We start from the raw sequence: 13,537 nt of genomic DNA on the forward strand, positions 1-13,537 counted from the left end.
TTTTTCTATTTTCTTGCCTCTCAATCTCTGCTTGCCACTTGATTGTCAAGCAATCAACAGTTATTCTTGTATGTTTTTCTTAAAGCATGTGTATGATTTTTAAAATGTGTTTATTTTGGATGATCTTTCATTTGGATCACCTTGAGGAAAATGGAGTCTGAGAAAGATATTTTTATCTTTTCAGTTTTTAACTGCTATGGGCATACTCTCTATTAGCTAGTATAGCAAGGCAGACATAAAAAACTTAAGAAAGTCTTTTAAGAGTAGATACAATTAAATTTATTTCTTTTTCTTCAAATATAATAACATAAGTCTCTTAGAAATATACTCTGTATGCTCAAGGGGAAATAGAATACCTGCTATCATTATCTTGCTGTTTACTGTGGGAAATGTTAGTGATTTTTATATAACAGAGTGGGTGATGTCTTACACTACACCACTGTATCAGTGAACAGCTTCACACATTTCCATCTTGTGGTCAGTGGATAAGGATTTCCCTTCCCTTCCTCATCATCTTGGATTGTGTTCATTGCTTCCTTTCTCAGCTCAATCCCACAGTGTAAGGATTGGGCAGCGAACATATACTTTCAAAATAAAGGCTCCATAATCACATAAATCCAGCACTAGATTAGTTAAAATATACCTGTTTTTCAAAAGAACAAAAAATGATGATGTACTAATTTCTGGTGCTGGCATAACAAAATACCACAGATTGGGTAACTTAAGCAATAGAAATTTATTTCTTATAGTTCGGCAGGCTGAAAGTCCAAGATCAGGGTGTCGACAGGGTTGGTTTCTCCTGAGACCTTTTTCTGTGGGTTGTAGATGGCTGTCTTCTTGCTATGTTCTCAGATGGTCTTTTCTCTATGTGCATACCTCCCTGGTATCTCTTCCTCTTCTTATAAGGATACCAATCATATTGGATATGGGTCCACCCATATGACCTCATTCATCCTTAATCACCTCTTCAAAGACTCTATCCTATCCCAAATGCAATCACATTCTGAGGTTCTGGGGGTTAGGACATCAGCTTATGAATTTTGGCGAGAGGACACCATTCAGTCCGTAACAGATGGATATGTATGTTTAAAAAAATGTTTTAAATGCATGGATAAAGCGTAAACAAAGCAAAAATTTCTCAGAAGCCAGAACTAAAGGAGATCGATAACATGACCAAGCAACAAGAGCACTAAAGTCAGTTTCGCCACAAGGAAATTTGAGTTTGGGTTTTTCGTGACCTTACAAAAAGCAGGGAACATGAAACAAACTGCAGAGTCCAAACAAGTTGTGGAGTCTAGTAGAAACCACCTCCAACAGAAACAGCATTGCCAAATTTTACATTCTTAGTGTAACAGCAAGTTAAAAATATAATTGTACTCCCCTACAGGAGACGTGAAAATTTTGATTAACTTATTTGGAAGTATAGGACGGGTAATTGAAAACAAAAAATAGGTCATGAAGATATTATGCATGTTTAGAGAAACTATTTTTGTTAATGTTCAGATTCTTATATGTGGATTTCTTGGCAATTTACTTCTTCTTTTACTTATTTTGAAGCATAAATTATGTATCTGATGGTGTACAGATTGTACAGTTTGACGAATTTTTACATTAGTTATCCACTCAACACCCACAATAATTATATTGATCACTTCCAGCACACAAAGGCTCTCTGGTGCTCCTTCTTAATCCATACCACCTTCTCAAAAGATAATCAGTATTCTGACTTTCATTACTATTGATTAGTTTTGTTTTTTCTTTGTACTTTAAATCAGAGCTGGGAGTAGGGTGAGGTAAATGAGGCACTTTAGGGCTCCAAAAACCTCAGGGATCAAGATAAATAATATGTTAGTGTAATATTTTTTAAGAAGCAAAACTAATGAAAAAAATCCATGGTGAACAAAATGTCAAAATATGGAAGTCCCAGATTTTGTATTGACAACAAACCATCAAATTTTAGCCAGATGGGTGGGTATATAATGACATCTCAACATGGAATTGCATTTCTCTGTTGTGTGATTTTTATTTGCTTATTCATGATTTGAAAATGTTCTTTTGTGAAGAATTTATCCATGGCTTTGACCATTTTTTAAATAGCATGTTTTAAAATTAATCTGTGAGAGTTCTTTACATATTCTAGATATGAGCCCTTTTTCAGGTATATGTATTGAATATACATGTTCACCCTGTCTGGTTGTTTTTTCTTTTTCATTCACTTTATGATGTATTTGATTAACAGAAATTCCTAATTTTAATCAATTTGAATGTGTCTATCCTCTCTTTTTTTTTTTTTTTTGAGGAAGATTGGCCCTTTGCTAACATCTATGGCCAATCTTCCCCTTTTTCTTTTTTTTCCCCAAAGCCCCAGTACATAGTTGTGTATCATAGTTGTAGAGTTGTAGCTCTTCTATGTGGGACGCCACCTCAGCATGGCTTGATGAGCAGTGAATAGGTTCGCACCCAAGATCTGATCCAGTGAACCCCAGGCCGCTGAAGCAGAACATGCGAACCTAACTTCTGCACCACCGGGCCGGCCCCTCTATCCTCTTTTTGATTCATAATTATTTTAACAATTAGGTGGTGTGGAAGGCAGAACAACGGCCTCACCATCAAAAAAAAAAGTCCACATTCTAATTCCTGTAACCTATAGAGATATTACTTACTTGGCAAAAGGGACTTTGCAGATGTGATTAATTTAAAGGTCTTGAGATGTGGAGATTATCTTGGACTATCTGGATGAGTCCAATGCAATCACAAAGATTTTCATAAGAGGGAGATATAAGGTAAGAGTCAGAAAAAGAGGTGACAACAGAAGCAAGAGTTGTGAAGATGTTATGTTGCTGGCTTTGAAGATGCAAGAAGGGGCCATGAGTCAAAGTTATAAGCAGCCTCTAGAAACTGGAAAATGCTGAGTAACTGCTTCTCCCCTGGGGCCTCCAAAAGGAATGCAGGCCTGCTGACACACTGATTATAGAGCTTCTGACTTCCATAACTGTAAGATAATAAACTTGTGTTTTTTAAGCTACTACATTTGCGGTAATTTGTAAAGCAGGAACAGGAAACTGATACAGATTTTGGCACCTGGAAGTGGGGTACTGCTGTAACTAATACCTAAAAAATTGCAATTTGCTTTAGGATTGAGTAATGGGTAGAGCATAAGGAATTTTGAGGAACGTGATAGAAAGAGCCTAGTTTGCTTTCAACAGACTGTTAGTAAAATATGGATATTAAGAACTCTACTAGTGAGAACTCAGGAAGTGAGGAGCATGGTAGAGAAAAACTTACATTGTCTTAGAGAATACTTACATCATCATAGATTGGCCTTTGGTAAAAATAGAGACATTAAAGGAACTGTTGCTGGGGGCCCAGAAGGAAATGAGAAATATGTTGCTAGAAATTGGATGACAGAGAATCCTTACTATATAATGGAAGAAATCTTACTTAGCAAGCATTCTAAGTTGGGTGATGTGATCTAAGTATGCTAGAAATGATGATCCCTTTTCATTTGGTATGCTAAGTATGCCTATTAAAATTTATAGGTGAAATAAAATATTAATAACAATGCATAACTTTTTAGCAAGTAGAGTAAAAATTTAATGTAAATAATAATCTCAACAAAGGGAATGAAAGAGAATGAGATAAATAGAAAGCTGAAATAAGACAAAAAGAAAGCCAAAAATGTAAGACATTAAAAGTAAACTATGATGGATGACCTAAATCCATGAGTGGCTGGCTGACACCTGATGAGCATTGATCTTGGCTCCATTAGGTAACTTAACTGTTTAATCCTTGCGTAATTTCAAATGATGTGGCCCCTCACCGCCATACTGCTCATTCTCTAAACCTCAGTGTATATTACTTAAGCTTCTTTAATTTTTAACCTCTTAAATTTATGGAATGATTTTTAATATAGATCCAGATTTTGCTTTTACAAAACAGCACAGAAAATGCAGAGAATGGAAAGCAAATATATGGATGTATGTCAATACCATACTTCTTGAGATTAAATAAATGGCTGAGCAATATTAAAATAGCATCCATTTAGTTAAAAAATATCTATCATTATTTTAACCAACATATATTGGTAGGAAAAAACTGCATAAATTTTGTGGGAACAATCAAAACAAGGTTGATGTAAAACTCAATTGATTGTAACGAGCAGTGAGTTTCAATTTACGTCCCTCTTGATATCCACGTTTTGTTTTATCACCAAGGGAAATGATCTTTACTTGCGTGTGTGCAACACCCACAACTGTTAATGCCTATAAAATTAATTTCAGTCTCAGTCACAGAATGTCCCATTTGAATTTTTCTACAGAGAAAACAACATATGTTGTAGCACTGTTTTCCTTGATTAGTCTAGATTCTACCATGCATTAGTTTCCTTTCTTAACACACTGTGGCTTCTTCTGAAATATTCAGTTGAGTTATTCAAAGCCCCAGTAGAACAAAGCATATATATTTCAAATTCGTTTCCACAGAACTGCTTACAATGGAGACATGTCTACTTTCCCCTAAGGTTTGATCATCAACATTTTTATTTCCAATGGAATTTATAAGAATGTGTTTGTACCAGTGACTTCATGGCATTTCTTTATAACTCTAGGAATGAATTATATTTGGTCATATTCTTTACTGTCATTAACCCTTAAATGATCACTATTAAAATGTCATATAAAATTAATTACGTTTATATTTCAAATATGGTACAGGCCCAGACTAATGTCACAATGACATAAAATATTTGCCTACACATAATTTTTCATAGACGATAGTGCAAAAAAAAATGACAACATAAAATCAAAGTACACATCAGTCTTCATTACCAAATAGACGAGAGGGACAATAATTGACCATCTGAGATAAAGCAGTTTCTTATGAAAGATATTTTTCAAGGCTGTGTGTTGTGAGAGTTTCAGTTTGTTGTTCTTAAGAAATATGATAATGATTGAGCACATCAGAACATAGAACACTGTGAAAGGAAATGGTTTTAAAAACTACACTAAGAAAAAATATACAAAATTATTTTTTTGAATCTTAGGCACACTAATTCTGTGTCTGTTTTAGCTATGTATCTCTAATGTGATAACCGGTAAATAAAGAAATGATAAAATATGAGATCTGTGAAACAAAATATTTCCACTGCCATCAACCTTTAATCAACTTGGAAGGCCTTATTTGACATTGACATATATCCCAATTCAATTCATCTACTAAAAGCAACCTAGGGATTCTCTAAAAATAAGGTTTCCCTGCTCCATTCAGTTTTTCTAAACTCCACTAGTCTACACTAGGGTTTTTGTTAACCTCTCTCTCTCTCTCATCAGATTTAAAATATTTTGTGAGTGCTCAGTAAAATCAGCCTTGAGAAACCAGGAGCAATGTCTATCTAATCTATACATTTCTAAAGCAACTAGGACAGACATAAAATATTTTATATATAATATCTACTGGGTGAGAGAATAAGTAAATAAGCAGATAAAAGTCTGTGCTAGAGACTGACTTTTTTAGAGTCTTATATAAAAATATATGACTATATTTTTAAAAATTAAAGAGAAACTTGGGGCCGGCCCGGTGGCGCAAGCGGTTGAGTGCGCGCGCTCCGCTGCGGCGGCCCGGGGTTCGCTGGTTCGGATCCCGGGCGCGCACCGAAGTACTGCTTGGTAAGCCATGCTGTGGCGGCGTCCCATATAAAGTGGAGGAAGATGGGCACCGATGTTAGCCCAGGGCCGTCTTCCTCAGCAAAAAAAGAGGAGGATTGGCGGATGTTAGCTCAGGGCTGATCTCCTCACAAAAAAAAAAAAAAAAAAAAAAATTAAAGAGAAACTTGGGGGTCAACACAATATTATTCTAGAGAATTTACATATTTTTTCCAAATGGGGGTAAATTAAGAAGTACACGTACTAGGGCATCAAAGAATAAGGATGCCTAAATTGAAATGTTGTGCTTCAGGGTAAAATGGTGGACATGAGTCATTTACTAGAGCATGTTCTGTTATGTGACATGAATACGGGAAAAGTCATGTATATATTGTAGAAATGAAGTTTTGGCCTAAGTATACATCAGTGGGGCCCCCCACTACACAAGGGCAAATGTATTATTTAAATGGAAAACTCCCAAGCTGGAACTGACTTCAATTCCCAACCATAGAAAGAAGGGAGCTCCCCATATGACATCAATGGAATGTGCCAGGATCTGAAGCTGTCAGAGTAAACTGTCTCACAAGACTGATTTAAAAAAATTCTACACAGTCTGCGAAATACTCCTAGGCCTCAAACCGTGTAAGCGACATTGGTAACTTTCTATTAAAATATGCATGGCAAAGCTGAAAAAGTAAGAAGAATGCAAGAACACCAAAAACTAAAAGACTGAAATGATAAACAAGAATACAGAAAAGGTAACGGCGGCCGCTTGGTGGATATGTGTGTGCAAAGAAGGCGAGGCATGTGGCGGGGGCGGTGGTAACGGGCAGTCCTTTTCTCTGAATGCCTTGTCCATTGAAATTAATTAGGAGGCATGTTGTTGCACCTGAATAAAAATAGTACAGCCAGCTGCTAATATATATATAAATATTATACATATAATCCAATAATATATACACATATATAATATTCAATATATAATCCAATACCATAGATAGGTAGATATTGATATTTATATTAAAAGTATTGGATTAATTCTACTCTCTGACTTAACCCTAGTGTTCAGGGCCTCTACTGCCCAGGCAAATAAATTAATTAATAAAAGTAGATATCCCAAATTTGTGGAACTATATTCTAAGTCAGAGTTCTGATAATTTCTATCATCATCTATTCAGATACTCCAAATCCCTAGATCAATAATGATAGATATTAGAATAGCATTGTATTCTGTAACAATTATTATTGAAGAAAATCACACAAATAACAGATCCCGAACATCTGTTTGAAAGTAGTCCGTGCTGGTGTCAGAATGCAACATTTTATATCTGACTCTGTAACACTCAACTCCTCATTTCTGAATCTCTAAGTAAGCCAAAAGACCAGATAGTCTGATGGAAGATAATCTACCATCAGACAATCAGATCCATGAAGTAGCACTGCTTGCCAGAGATAAGGGGTCCTAAGTGTAGCCTTTCTAGAGGGGAACGCTCCAGTGCCTACATGACCATAAAAGAGCAAAGGACACTTCGCCCACACTGTCATTGGCAAATGCAGATTCTGCTTTAAGAATGATAAATTTAAAGTGCAAAAAACAGGCAAATTTTAAAAAATAATTTAAATATGTGAAAAATAACCAATGCATGTGAATGGACAAGTAAAGTTGCCTCCCTCTACAAAAAAGCTAGGAAAATTTTTTCTATTTTCCTAACAATAAAGGGGGAAAAAAGTGTATTTTAGACATGAGCTCTACAACATCAAAGGGTACTGAGAGAGAACGTGTGTTACCAAACGTTTTTGTATACATACAAAATGTTATTCATGTGTAGAGACCACAAAACTACTCTGGCACATTACCGATTAACAAAGGCGTGCAGCTCAGTAGTCATAGAAACAGACTCTGGAGCCCAGTGTACTGGGTTCAAATCCTGGCTCTGCCATTTGTCAGCGGCATGAAGATTTTTGGTAAGCCACTTGACTAGGAGTTTGGAGAGAATTTAATTAATGAATAAATCAATAAGAAAAAGATAAAATCACTCCATTGACTCATAAACAAATCAAAACAATGGGAAATTTGGAATAAATAAAAACTGGTGTGGATTAAAATTAATGGACAATGGTAAGTGTAAAAGAATGGTGCAAATATGGGAAAACATGCAATTATTCTCCCTGAGGGGTGACCTATTGTTGAAAAATGATACAAATATAGATTGGCTCAATTCACCCAAGTAAATTAGTAAAGTTAAAATAAAAGAAAGAAAAGTAAAGAAAGTTAAAGACTAGGGAATTGGAGAATATAGAGAAATAGCAAAAAATACACCAAATTCCAATTACATAGGACATACGACTTTGCTTTTCTATATGAATGACATTGAGAGAAACATGAAAATGAAGAAAATTATTATCGCTTTAAAAGTAAAGATAGATTCAAACAAAAATAGGCTTTTTGTTAAAAATATGAAAATAGCTACTGAACCATAAGATAAAATAACCAAGATAAAATGTAAATATAGTAAATAAAAAAGAAACAGTAATAATATATAGTAGTAAATTACATGGCCTTATTAAAGGGAAAGACAAAAAATGTAGAGCTTAATTTAATCTATATGATGCTTAGGTGAAGCCCACAAAAATATACTGGCAAAAATTGTTTAAAAGTAAATATATAAAATAAAAATTAATATAAGTTGAAATACATCAAGCAAATATAAAGAGCAACAAAGCCGAGTGGCAAAATTACTAGCAAAATCACATGCAATTATATATGAGATTAACCGTATAATTCATGTTATTATATGAACTATATTTGAACAATCTGCAATGAATATAAGAAGTTTATATATTCAGTAGCATAGCGTTAGAATATATGATGCAATATTTACTATTAATACAAATAATTGGACAGGTTTATAGCATTTTAACATAAAAGACTAATAATACTATTTGACAGATGAAGTAGAAAAAGCAAATGACAGAATTTCAGTACTAACGCCAACATATTTGGTATATTGCACTTTCAACTGTAAAACTGAAACTATCCTCTTTTCCACACATTACAGTAATTTCTACCGGATTTAATACTTATCATAGCTTAAAAACAACCTCATTGAGTTCTCCAACTTATAAATGTTAATGGGAAATGTTATTATTATTTAAGAAAACAAACTATGTAGTAATAATGAATGCTTAAACAAAACCAAATAGAACTGGAGATGAAAATTTTTCTCCTAAACAAATCTATTGTCAAAGATAGATTTAAAAGTAGGGTTGGAACCTATTTAGAAGACTATGACTCACTAAAATCTTATTTCCTTTAGTCCTGGGCACTCACACAGACGACATTCACTTCAAACCTGGCAATAAGATGTGGCCTTGTAATTGAGTTCTAGCCATGGAAATATGGATCTAATGATTTGGCTACTTCTAAGTTTGGCCCCCCAAAACTGCCCTTTCTTTCTCCATCTATCAGCTGAGATACACATGGAAGTAGAGCCACAAGAAGAAAGAAGCTTGGGTCTCCAAAAGTAAGTTCTTCAAATGTTTTTAGCAATAATACCTAATCCATCCCTCGTGATATTCATTCTTTTACTTGTCTTTTCCCATAATAAATCAATTTCATCTCTGCTAAATATTTGCTAAACCAAGTAACCCTCCTCCCCAATAGTATCTTTGATAATGCCTATAATGTTGCTGGGGACACCTTAATGATCTTGGTATTTGCCTTTACCAACCAAGGCACAGGGAAATCGTGCAGATTCCAATAAATTTTATACCTACAGAGCCGTCTGGAGCAAATTTGCAATGTTATATCTCCTTTGGTTCTTTAATGGATAACCAAGATTTTGTTGTTTTGCTTTGTTTTGTAAGTCTAGGGCTCATGTCTAGTCATGGAGTTTTTTGGGCTTTTCTCCCTATTTTACATCTTTCTTTTTATCGTGTATTTGTTTTGATGATCATCGTCAATGGCGTATTCATAGCACTTTCTGCATTCTGTATTATTTATTCTTTGTCGTTCAAAATCCTTCCTATTGCACAATTTGTTTCATTCACACGGGCACATTTAATCATTTTTCCATCAGTTTAATTTATTTTACTTTCAATACAATCATAGTCATAGGCTTCTTAATAGTGGTTTCATCCCTGTCACAGCATCTGCGCTTTTCAGAAATGATGGAGTAAATAATTTTTGTAAAATCACTCAAAACTAAGCAAAACATAGCAAGCACTCCAAGGAATAACAAACGACTAGATGGCTGAGACAAAAATGGCAATGAAACATCACTAATATTTGTCAGTAGTAGGTAGAATTGACAATAGTTTGTTTTGCAATTTAGCTTCGTTTGAATGGAGAAGAGTCAGTGAAGCAAATGTTTGGAAATCATAGGGAATATTTGCCCTGTTATTTATGTTCCTATCTGCATTCTGTGATCTCTTTCCCCCTCCCTCCTTCCATCTCTCCATCCACTTACCTATCTACCTGCCTATCTAACTGGAATGTTTGATTTCACCAAATTTAGATACAAAATTGGGTTCTGTTTTAGTTAGTAGTCAAACTATACTAGCTCTGACCTTGCATCCCTGGTAACAGCATGAAGTTTATATTGTCATCTCTGTCCAAATTAGCATTTCTGAGATTCTCTTGGGAGTGTATGTACATCAATTCCATTTGCTTTTCCTCATCTTTCCATCTAGTCCAATGCCCTACACTACTCTCTTCACCATTTTCCATCATCTCATAATTGCATGCCCCTGGTGCTACATCCTTGTCACTTCACAGGGCTCTTCCAGTGGCGGTCTCTCTTTTTGGTCTCCAGAAGTTTGCCTTCCTGCATAAGCTAGCTACTTACGCCAGGATCTCAGGTCCTCTCTCTAATTCCCTCTTTTTCTCAGAGTGCTTGTTCACTTTGCTCCTATTTCATATCCTATCCAATTAAAATCATCCATTTCACATCACAATATTTCATACTGCTAGTGTTCTCTGCCAATGATGGCCACTATATATATGAAGCATAAATAAGCAGATAGAGAACTACATACATACATACAATCATACATAGATAAACATATATGTGTAAATATTTAAATACAGGATTGGTAGATATGTTCTTTTCGCATGATAAGAACAATGACTGTATAATATTTTGGCAAAATTGGGACCCTTTGGAAAGTGAAAGGGGTGCTATTAATAATTATGCTATGACTACAGCTAAATCAAATCTGAATAGGGTGCCCGGGGATATATGATCACCCTAGCCATGGATGGATACTTATTTTATATGTGCTTAACTAACAGCTTCATGAACTATGTCGCTCCAAGAAGGGATGGTCTCTATGGGGATACATTTTATACTCTTAAGTAAAAACACAACTTAAAAGTTCAAAAAAAGGCCATTGTTCTAGTTTCAAATATTTTAAATTCCAGCCTCAAAGTTAAATAATAGAAGAAAAATAACTTTTGACATCTGTTGATAGTTTTTCTCAAAATGTGTGTGGTCATATCTCAGGACACTGACATTTTATTAAAGTTGGTAGGAAACATTGATATATGTAATTGAAATTGTGTTGCGTATATTATACTCCTTTCTTTTCATTTAAATTATGTCATAAACATGATGTTAAGGCAATATAAACCTCACATCTGGAGGCTCTGGGGAAGTTGCTTCTAAGCTCATTCGGATGTTTGCAGAATTTATTTAGAGTTAAATTTCTTGCGGTTGTACAACTGAGCTTCCGTTTTCTTGAAACATGACCCCCTGCATCTCCAAGCTAGGATAGTATATCAAATTCTTGTGCCTCTAATCTCTGACTTTCCCTTCTACCTTTGCTTTTAAAGGCTTGTATTCGTCAGGGTCTTCCAGAAAAACAGAATTATATTATATTATATTACGTCACATTATATTATATTAATATATCATATTGTATATCTAAGAAAGAAAGAAATTTTAAGGAATTGGTTCACAGGCTCACATGATTGTGGGATTGGCAAGTCCAAAATCTGTAGGATTGGCTGGCAGACTGGAAACTCAAGCAAGAGTTGAAGTTGTGGTCTTGAGACTGATGCTTGCAGCACTGGCCAGCAAGCTGGAACCTCAGGCAGGATTTCTATATGACAGTCTTGAGGAAGAATTCCTTCTTTTCTGGGAAACTTCAGTTTTTCCTCTTAAAGCCTTCAACCAATTAAATGTCTTACCAAATTTATCGAGAGTAATCTTTACTCGAAGTCAACGGATTTTAAATGCTGATCACATCTACAAAATGCCTTCACAGCAACATCTAGACTAGTGTTTGACCAAACATCTCTGCACCATAGCCTAGACAAGTTGACACATAAAATTAACCATCACAGGACTCACGTGATTGATTACATTGGGCCTACTCAAATAATTCAAGATAATTTCTGTATCTTATTTGTTTATTTTTTTGTTTCTTTTATGTGTTTTTTTGTTTGTTTCTTTGTTTTGTTTATTGCAGTAACATTAGTTTATAACATTGTATAAATTTCAAGTGTACATCATTATACTTCTATTTCTGCATGGATTACATCATGTTCTCATGTTCACCACCCAAACACTAATTACAATCCATCACCACACACATGTGCATAATTATCCCTTTTGCCCTCCTCCCTCCCCCTTCCCCTCTGATAACCACCAATCCAATCTCTGTCTCTATGTATTTGTTTGTTGTTGTTATTATCTACTACTTAATGAGTGAGATCATGCGGTATTTGACGTTCTCCTTCTGACTTATTTCACTTGCATATTACCCTCAGTGTCCAACCATGTTGTCACAAATGGTTGAATTTCATCGTTTCTTATGGCTGAGTAGTATTCCACTGTGTGCAGCCATTATGGAAAACAATATGGAGATTCTTCAAAAAATTAAGGATAGAACTACCATACAATCCATCTATTCCACTGCTGGGTATTTATCCAAAGAACGTGAAAACACCAATGCATAAAGACACATGAACCCCTGTGTTCATTGCAGCGTTATTCACAATAGCCAAGACTTGGAAGCAACCTAAGTGCCCATCAAGGGACGAATGGATAAAGAAGATGTAGTGTGTATACACAATGGAATAATTTCTGTATCTTAATGCCAACTAATCAGTCATTTTGATTACCTCTTCAAAGTCCCCTTTGCAGGGAATTGTTTTGGAAACCATCATTATGCTTAATACAGTACATTATTTAACATACTGTCAGCCCCTTTAACAAAGAACAAAACACAAACACTACTGAAACCTGATAGAAGCTTATTTCTTATGCACCTAAGAGTCAGAGCATAAAATAATCTAAGAAAGTTTTGATAGCTCCAACGTGTCAAGGTGTTTTATAAGATTTAAAGGAACTTATGATGATGGGACACGGCACAATGACACTCAGATAGATGAAAGGCAGATTTTTTTATTTACAGCTCCAAATAAGAGAAGGTGACCAGGCTGGGCCACACAGGGAGTTATGCCCCGGGACAGAGTAACAGCATGCTGGAGCCCTGGAGGGCAGCTTATATATGGCAAGTGGGGTGGTGTTGCTAGGTATAAAAGGTTCCCTGTGGATTGGCTGATTTGAATAACTTCAGTGGGTTCTGCAGCATAGGGACTGTCCCTAGTTGTCGATACCTGGCACTGGGCAATTAGGGTGGGTGTATGGTGGTCCTGGAGTGTCGGAGCTCCATAAGTGGAGTAGTTTGGAGTGTGGGCTTAATTGGCTGCTCAAGGAGGGGAACTGACCAACCTCCAGCTGGATCAAGACAGTACAATAAAAATTAAAAATTAATAAAAAAACTATATTAAACAAGAATTCAATGCTCCTTGTCTATTTCTTTTCTAAGGTGTTGTTCTTGTCTGCATTGTGCAAGGTGATTCATGACTATTATCTGCTTTCCAGTAAGCA

This window comes from Diceros bicornis, chromosome 20 (genome assembly GCF_020826845.1).
Source record: "Diceros bicornis minor isolate mBicDic1 chromosome 20, mDicBic1.mat.cur, whole genome shotgun sequence".
Taxonomy (NCBI): Eukaryota; Metazoa; Chordata; class Mammalia; order Perissodactyla; family Rhinocerotidae; genus Diceros; species Diceros bicornis.